Source organism: Tamandua tetradactyla, chromosome 4 (genome assembly GCF_023851605.1).
Source record: "Tamandua tetradactyla isolate mTamTet1 chromosome 4, mTamTet1.pri, whole genome shotgun sequence".
In the NCBI taxonomy this organism is placed as follows: Eukaryota; Metazoa; Chordata; class Mammalia; order Pilosa; family Myrmecophagidae; genus Tamandua; species Tamandua tetradactyla.
The window spans coordinates 86,058,519-86,067,408 of NC_135330.1; the positions used below are offsets into that span (position 1 = coordinate 86,058,519).

The 8,890-nt window shown below is 50.1% G+C and overlaps 1 long non-coding RNA gene across 1 annotated transcript; it reads right to left on the reverse strand.

Annotated features, from left to right (window-relative positions):
• Positions 1-5,199: 5,199 nt before the first annotated feature.
• On the reverse strand, positions 5,200-7,297 carry LOC143679113 (uncharacterized). Its single transcript, XR_013173562.1, has 3 exons — positions 7,127-7,297; positions 6,892-6,948; positions 5,200-5,971 (listed from the first exon to the last, which is right to left on the reverse strand). It is a non-coding gene; the product is annotated as an uncharacterized LOC143679113 (long non-coding RNA).
• Between the last annotated feature and the right edge of the window lie 1,593 nt (positions 7,298-8,890).

Consider the following 8,890-nt stretch of genomic DNA (forward strand, 5'->3'; position numbering starts at 1 on the left):
CACTCACTCTTGATTTCTAGTGGCCGGGCTTTGTCTTTCGGTGGCTGATAAGAATTCTGAAGCAGCCCCCCTCCCTAGTGGGCACACCCCACCCTACGGGCAGCTTGTGGACGGGATGCATCCCAAGAGCTCGTGGTGACATCTGTGACCATCCTGGAAGGTCAGTCTGTATCATCTGACTGCAGCTAATCAGGATAATCCTAAAGACCTATGGAAAAGTGGGAATGAATCTCCCAAGGTGGGAAATTGATATAATGACAAAATATGCCATGTATCAAATAAGTATTACATGCCAGACATTTTGCTGTGTACTTTACACTCATTAGGTCCCCCAAAGCCTATGAGGTAGGTGTGATTAATATTATTCTTATTCTCAGTGCTATCCCCAGCAGCACGCCCTGACTCCTAAGAGCACAAGCATAGCAGTTGCAATACTGGATAGAAGCCCAACTCCGCCACTTCCCAGCTCAAGCACAGTCCCTTGGATGAGCTGCTGAGCCTCTCTGTGCTTCAGTTTTCTCATCCATGGAATGGGAGGGCTAACGCCTGCTTCAATGTCATTAGGAGGCTTAAATAAACTGATGAATTAGAGCACTTTGGACAGGGCCTAACTATGCCTAGAGATGTCAGGCAACTGGTTCAGCCATCCATGATTAGTAAACAGGGAAGATGGGACCTGAAAAAAGCCACTCAAGGAGTGGCCCTAAGGCCTGCCCCTTCCTCTGCATGCTGCCATGCCTTCCTTAGCTGTGAAGACGGTGGGTTTACTCTGCCACCCCCTTAGGTGGCAGTTCTTTGCAAGAATCTACTGCCTTGCTTTCGCTGATTTTGAACTCATCACTTTTTGCTGTAAATGCCATATTGTTAGACTGCTTGTGAAGAGAAAGTGGTGTTTCCAGTGCCGTGGTTGAGAATGCAGCTGGCTGCTGGTGGCATTGGGGCTGAGCTGTGGCTCGGTCACTGCCAGCTGGGTGGTTTTGCGAGTCTCTCTTTCCTCATCTGTAAAATAAAGACAATCAATCTACCTCGCAGGCCTGCAGTGGACCCAGTTAGAGGGCATGAGTGAGTGTGCACATGAAGCTTGCTGTGACTCTCTTAAAATGGGATGATTGTACCTGCACAAAAGGATTAAGTGAGAAAAGTCTGTCTGCAGATCTCAGCACACTGCCTGGTACGGAGCAGCTGCTCCAAAGTCACTAGCTGTCATCCACCCCAGCAGCATTGTTAAAACTTCTATGCCAATAAAACAAGCCTTCGTTTGCTTGTTTGCCTGTGATGAGGGGTTTGTGCTAAGCTATCCATCTGATCCCCTCCACTCTTGGTCAAATGGCATGAATTTGTGAAATGGCTGCACAATGTTATGCCACTGCCCTGAGTATGGCTGGGAAGCAGATTTTTCCTTTGCCTGTTGGTAACTAGCCTCTTGGGGATATCAAACCCAGACCCTGTCTTCATTAGCGACATGAACTTACTGGCTTGGTCTGCCCGTGGTAATAATTCCTGCCAGGGCACAAAGAAAAATCTTATCCTATGAGTCTTGGGTTAATACCAACCTTTCACCCTATTTACTTAAAAGGTAATGAGCAACAGAAGCATTCATTCATTTATCCAGCCAACATTTATCAAGAGACATTCTCAAGTTTCAACGTTCATCTTGATTCCACCTGCTGCCCACTCCTTTGGGCCGTGCATGCTTCCTAAGAACAGAACAGAGTCGGGTATGGGAGTTGCTCACCTTGGCCCATTCATCACCTCTTCTCTTCTCTCCACACCCAATCGAGTTAGGAACTCACGTTCAAAGGGCTCTGAGCTGATGGCTCTGAGAAAGCCCAGGAGCCTGCTGCCCCTTTCTTTATGATGCCATTAGCAAGTCGCAGGGTGACTACTGGGTGAGGACAACGTGCACACTGAGAGCACCACTGACAGATGTAGACCACATGTCGGCTGTGGCGAGGATGTGGCACTTCCTCTGTATGCACAGGTCTGCCTGATGCGGGTCACTCCAGCGAGTTTTGAGTAAGGTCCCATTCGCTCCTTCACTTAATGATCAGCCCTTCATCAAACACTTTGAGTATTGCATGCAAGGGCCGCACTGCACACTCTGCTGGAAACAGAAGAAACCTACAGCACTTATCCTGCCTGCGTTCTAATGCGTTTGCAAAACAACCAAAAAAAGAGCTCCATGTGTAGAGGAGAAGGAAAAGGAACCTCATTCACTTATTCATTCATTCCTTCATTCAGCAAATACTTGCTAAGCTATGTGCTGGTATCCAGAGATGGGCAACAAAGAATTTCTACTATTGTGGAAACCTGGAGACTGCCTGTTTTGGTTTGTTAAACCTATTGGAATACAGTATACCAAAAAAGGTGGGCTTTTACAATGGGGATTTATTAGCTTACAATTTACTGTTCTTAGGCCACAGGATGATACCTGGACTCTGAAGATAGGCTGGGGCATCTGGGACACCTCTGTCACATGAGAAGGCACATGGCTGATGTCTGCTGGTCCTTCTCTCCCAGGTTTTTTTTTCTTTCAGCTTCTGGCTATTCCATCTCTCAGCTTCTCTGCATGCTTCTCTGAATTTCATCTCTTAGCTTCTGTATAGGTTTTGTCCTCTTATAAAGGATTCCAGCCAGAGGATTAAGACCCACCCTAAATGAGGCAGTCCACAGCTCAATTGAAATAATCTAGTCAGAGGGTCTTACCTCCAGTAGGTGTACACCCACAGTAATGGATTAAACAATTATGGTCTTCTCTGGGATGCATGATAGCTTCACACTGATGCATTGCCTTAGACCAAGTGATTAAAGAAATTCTCCTCAGGAGGTGTCAGATAAGCCAAGATCTCCAATATGAGAGAGAGAGCTGGCCATGCCAACAGTGGGGAAAGAACTACCATACAGAGGGAACAGCATACACAAAACACTGTTGTTGGAAAGAGGTGGGCACTTTTCTGAGGACACCTTTTGGAAAAAAGGCTGGCAAGGCTGGAGGGTCACCACCCAGGGGCAAGGGGCATGGAATGAGATTGGATACTGAGGACAGGGTCAGAGCACACAGCCTCTGTAGGCCACAGTGGGAGTTTGGATATTTATCTATTAAGAAGGCAGAGTGAAACTGTTGAAGGATTTAAAGCCAGATATTGTCTTAATCATCAGAGTTCAACCTCCTGTGTGCTTCTGATGTGTCAGGATTTACACTGAGAACACTCATATTAAAACAGCAGGCAGAAATCCCTCAAGATTGAGGAATGAACAAAAATGAGGGGGGACGGTAATGGTGGACTGTAGCAGATTTATTGTTATTGTAGTTATTATCTTGAGTTAACTGAGTAATTTGTAACAGCTATAAAAAAAGAAAAAAGTGCTATCAATCATAATGAATGTTCAGACTTGTGAGAATTGCAGGTGATGGGAGGTGTATGGGGGGCCTGTAGTTTATGCATGATTTTTCTGTAACCCACAACTTCTCTAATAAAGAAAAAACAAAACAATAGGTACAGCAGTGACAGAGATGGACCAGGAGGGGCTTGGTGAAAAGCAAGCTTTCTCTCATCTAAGGAAGAAAATTTTTGTTGTTGTTGCTAGTATTGACAAGCTCTTTTGCATAATTCCAGTATGTCAACAGAGCTTGAATTAGACTTCTTACCGAAGCAGCCTCCCAGAGAAAGATCAAGAAGGATGAAAGCCCCATCCATCTGAACAGGGCCTCGAGAGCAGTGCCCAGCAGTTCACACACGTAGCTACCATGATTTCTTGGCACTGCAGAGCCTCATGGTGGGTTGAGTCTCAGGCCGCCTCCAGAGGAGGGCGAGGCAGTGAGGACAAGGCCATCTGGAACATTCTCAGTGGCATGGACTCAGTCCCTGACTTGCATGAGGGGTGGAGAGGGGAGGGAATGAGGAGATGCATGATTGGGTGGAGCTCAGGTGTCTGCAGGGGATGCTAACAGAACCCAAAATGTTACCTCTGGCAAACACATGATATCCACATTGTCAACCTTAATCTCTAACAAGGAAAAGTTGCTTAGAAATGAACAGTGGGTATGAATGAGCCCTGCTAACCAAAGTTTAGAAAAGCTGGAACTTTTAACTAATCAGGAGGTGGGAGGATTCTCAAGGCGTTTTTTAAAGGAAAGGTGGTACAACTGTCAAGTGCCTACTGTGTACCTTTGCAGTAAGTATGTCAATCTCCATTTTAGAGCTGGAACAGGGAGGCTCAGAGGCTAACTTACCCAAAGACACAGAGTAATGTGTAGAGTCAGGTTGCAATCTCCAGTCCCAGTGCCCTTCTAGTCTATCATGCTTCCTTTCAAAAGAGACATTGTAGGGACATAAGCTTATGTTCCTATTCAAATCTGCATTAGATTTCTATTGCCGCTATAAGAAATTACCATAGACCTAGTGGCTGATATCAAGACAAATGTATTTTTTTATAGTTCTGGAGGTCAGAAGTCTGAAATAAGTCATAAGGGGCTAAAATAAAATAAACAAAATAAAGGCAATGGCAGCACTGGTTCCTTTTGGGGATCTTGCCTCTCCCAACTTCCAGGCCACCTTGTTTCTTGGCTCACAGCTGCATCCCCCCAATCTCCTGCTTCATCATCACCTCTCCTCCTGCTGATTCTGATCTCCTGCCTCTCTCTGGGAATCACTCTTGGGATGACTCCAGCCCCCCTGGATAGTCCAGGGCCAGGTCTCCATCTCCAGACCTTTAACATCACCATATTGGCAGGTTCCAGGACTTAGGACAAGGGCAGCTGTGGTGAGCCACGATTTAGCTGACCACAACATCCAAGTGACATCCTGAGTTACTGAACTATGGGACATCTCCCACCCCTTTAAAACTCCACTCTGCCCTGTCCAGCACAGTTCTTCCTTTAGAATAAAGATCCATAGGTCTCACCAGCTGGTAATAATAGCTGGCCCTGATGAAATGCTAACCATGCCTGGCCAGGCTCTAAGCTCTTTCCTGCACCTTCTGGGCTCAGCTCTGTTATTATTCCTGTTTTATGTGAGGAGCATGTGGAAGGGGAGGTCTGGCACCCTTCCCACATCTCTTAGGTAGGAAGAGGCAGCACCCCCAGCTGCTGGCCCCAGCACCCAGGCTTTCACCACGCGGCCACCTTTTATGGGCTTGAGCTCCAGGAGGGCAGAGCCCAAGTCCATTTTTACTGACCATATGGTCCAGTAAGCATGAGGGAAGGTGAAGAAAGCATGAAACATCAAATAACAATGACTTGATTTTTCTGAGTGGAGTCATTAAGCCAGAGAGGAAAAACTAGGCTTCGTAGAAAGAGTGAGTGTCCATCCCAAGATGCTTAAACCAACTACATTCTTACCTCTCCATTTGGTAGGAAACTAACCTTTTCCCCTTCTCTAGAAATTTCCATCATGTGAGCATTCTGGTCAATGAAGTATGACACGATGTTCATGACTCATGGAAGGGGACCCTCGGCTTGGGACCTGGTCCTTTAAGCCCATGGGTGGTGGTGGCTCCTTGGCCCTCTCCTCTACTTTCTCAGCCTTGCCTTTGGCTTTGTCAGCTACTGCGAGGTGGGGTCACTTCTGCCCTGGCCTGAGTCCCTGGAGGCAGCTGTTGGGCACACGTCCGTGTACCTGGCTGCCATTTTGCCGTGAGACCTGTATTAGTCTCAGAGCTTATATGACACTAATCCTGGGGGCTTTGGGGTTCTGAACTCATTTTTAACATGAGACCATGGCAGCCTCATTTCCCAGCCAGGCCCTCAGTGGGCAGCAGATGGGAAAAGTGAGACCCTGGGCTCAAGCCTGCCGGCCTGCACGGGGCAATGCTCCAGGGCTCTGCCACGGGTGTAGGCGATGGGTGGTCCCATATGTGGTGTTATACATGGGGGCAGGAGAAGCCTCTTGTGCCAAAGAACTCCCAGGTGTAGGTCTGAGATGGCCCATCACCTTCCGTGCTGGCTGGGCCCCGCAACACCGTCTTCACACTGCAGGTACAGGGCTGAGGATAATTATTCACACCTCTGTGATTATTCTGAGTTTAGAACCAATTAAGAAATTGACATAAGAGCCAGGCAGTCAGAGGTAAAAAATAAAAAAATTAACAAATATTGTTAAGACTGGGTGGGAAACATGGCTGTGGTATGACCCCCAGATCCCCTGGCCAAGCCTGTGGCCTCCTTGGGCCTCCGCATGGCCCAGCATCAGCAGGACTGGGCCTGGGCTTGGGCCCCTTTTGTCCACACCAGCACTTGTCGCACACCCATGGCCGGCCCCGCATAAAGTGACCTAAATGACACCCGGCCCCTTTACTCTCAGGGGGGCTCAGACCCTTTTATGTTCCCTCGTGAGAAGTTGGACGCTTAGTGCTTTGTGGCAGGCGGATGGCGGGTGTTTAAAGGGCAGGGCTGGGGCGGAGACCCCCCTGGGTCGGGCTGCCCTGGGGCTCCGGGCCGAGAGGCCTCCCGTCTCTGATCTGGGCTGGGGGTTCAGCCCAGCAGGCGCCTGTGAAGAGCCAGCCCTCCGCGGCCATGCCCCACGTGTCCAGCAGGTGGCGGTGTTACTACATGTAAGAGACGCTGGGACTGTGAAGTGGATTGCCACCTCCCCAGCTCCCGGGAAAGAAAAGCGAGCTGTTTATCCCCCTTTTTGAGAAACTGGGAGAAAGCTTTCTGAGAGGGTGGGTGCTTCTAAGCTTTAGGTGAGAATTAAAACGAGTTTGAACGAAACCATGTGCTCTTCTCAGGCTCACACCATCTTTCCCCTCCCTCCCTGCTTCTGTCCTTCCTTCTCTCTCTTTACCGTCAGGCCAAATCTCTGTGTTTTAGGCGGGTCTCTTGACCCAGTCCCTCCTCTCCATCCTGCCTGTCTTTTGCCCTCGTTTGGGCCCTTACCAGCGCACGCTTACCTCAGAAACCTCACCGGGTCCCCAGTTTCCCTTCTCTCCTCTCCGTCCTTCCCGCTGCTGGAATGTGGTGAACACACAGATATGTTCGTTTCACCCCCATGCTCCCCGGCCCCCCTTCATCCAGAGCTCCCCCAGATGCCCCAGGAGACCCTACCAGCCTGGTGTTGCCCCGCTCCCACGCGGCCTCCTGCCCCAGGTGGTTGACCCCACTCACTCCCTCCTTCCCGCCTGCTACCTCAGCCAGCCTTGCCCATCCTTCGGGAGCTTCTTCCCTGCTGCCCTCTGGTGAAGCCTCTCCTGACTCTCAGGGATGTAGTTGCTCCTTCTTTGAGGTCTCCTGTGTGCCGACCCCTGGGGAGAGGGACCTGATCCCTGGAAGAGATGGTCAGAAGCCAAATGACCTCGGTGCTATGAGGGATAGCCAGAAAATAACAGATCGAGGGGGGCATGTGGGATAAGTGGGAACAATGAAGGTAGAAGACTGGCAGGATGGGGGTGAGACCAGCACACAGACACATTTTTGGGGGCCAACTGCCCTGCATGATTTGCCTTATTCAGTTGTCACAACAATCTTAAGAAGCTATTTTTTTTCAGATCAAAAAAGCCATGTTCAAAGGGTGACCAAATAACCCAGCCCAAACAACGCAGCGGCAGGCAGAGTGGGCCCTGCGACCCAAAGCCCAGCTCTCCAGGCGGTTGCCTTCTGCGGCCTGCTCCTGGCTCAGAGTTCCTAGGTGGAATGGGTGTCAGCACATCTCCTTCGGGGCATGGACAGTGCCACGCAGAGCCGATGGCACAGCTCTTGCTGATGGCCTTCACTCTCCCGCTGGCCACACTGGCACAGCCCCCTGCTGTCCCTTGGGCCAGGGGAGATGAGGAGAGCCAGCTGGGAGGTGCCCCCTGCCCCCAAACCTCCTTCTCAGCATGATCTGATGGGTTGCAGGGAAGCAGGGCCTGAAAGCGAGACCACCTCCCGGGTCCCAGGGCCTGGCCTGGCCGGGGGTGTGGACACCAGAACTCTGCACCCATCTGCTCCAACTGCAAGAACTCCATGACAAGACCAGGTCCAGATGGGTGGGAGGGACAGCGAGAGGGATGCACTCTGTGCTGGGGGCACGGGAGACCTGGATCCAGCCCTGCCGCTCACAAGCCTGTGACTTGGGCAAAGAATGGAATGTCTCTGAGCCAAGCTCTCCTAGGAGGATTTCCTACGAATGCAGCATTGTGACATAAAGATTATATATGTCGGTCTCCCCCAGTCCCTGGGTACTCCTTAAGGGCAAAAAAGTGTCTTTTTAATCTCCATACTTCTTTTACATGAACATAACAATGAAGATTCCATATATGATGGGGTCCACAGGTCTTGATAAATAGAAGGTTTCTCTTTTAGGTCTCTGTTGATAATACTCTGCTGTATTAAATAACTCATTCATTCATTCATGAGCCTGGTCATTTATTCAGCAGCTGTTTGTTGATTGCTTGCTGTGAACAGGCCATGTGCAGGTTCTTGATGGATGGTGGTGAGAAATGACATGGGCTGCCCATGGTGGGATAAAGGCACGGGGGTCACACATGGCTGCATAGATGCCGTGCACTGGACACAGGCTGTGGTGAAGTCCCAGAAGGTTGAAGAGCAGGGACATGATGAAAATGCTGGGGCCATATAATTGAGACTGTGGAGGGAAGGGGGCTCTGCACTGGGACACTGACCCCGAGGCCTGATGGTCGAATAGGAGCTGGCCAGACAGAGGTGCTGTGTGCGCACAGGGGAAGCATTGGGAGCGAAAGGGTCTCTAAGGCAGGTCTTGTTTGGGTTCCACTGTGGGAGCCCCGCTCTGGACCTACTTTCTAATGAGAGGGTTTCCCAGCCTCACCTCCTCCAGGCATCGGGAGCCAGGCTGCAGGCTGCGGGCCATGTGCAGGAACTGCTGGGAACAGAGGGACTCCTGTTCCCACCACCTGGCCCCTCTCAGCCCTTGGTTTGACCCTCCTTCTGACC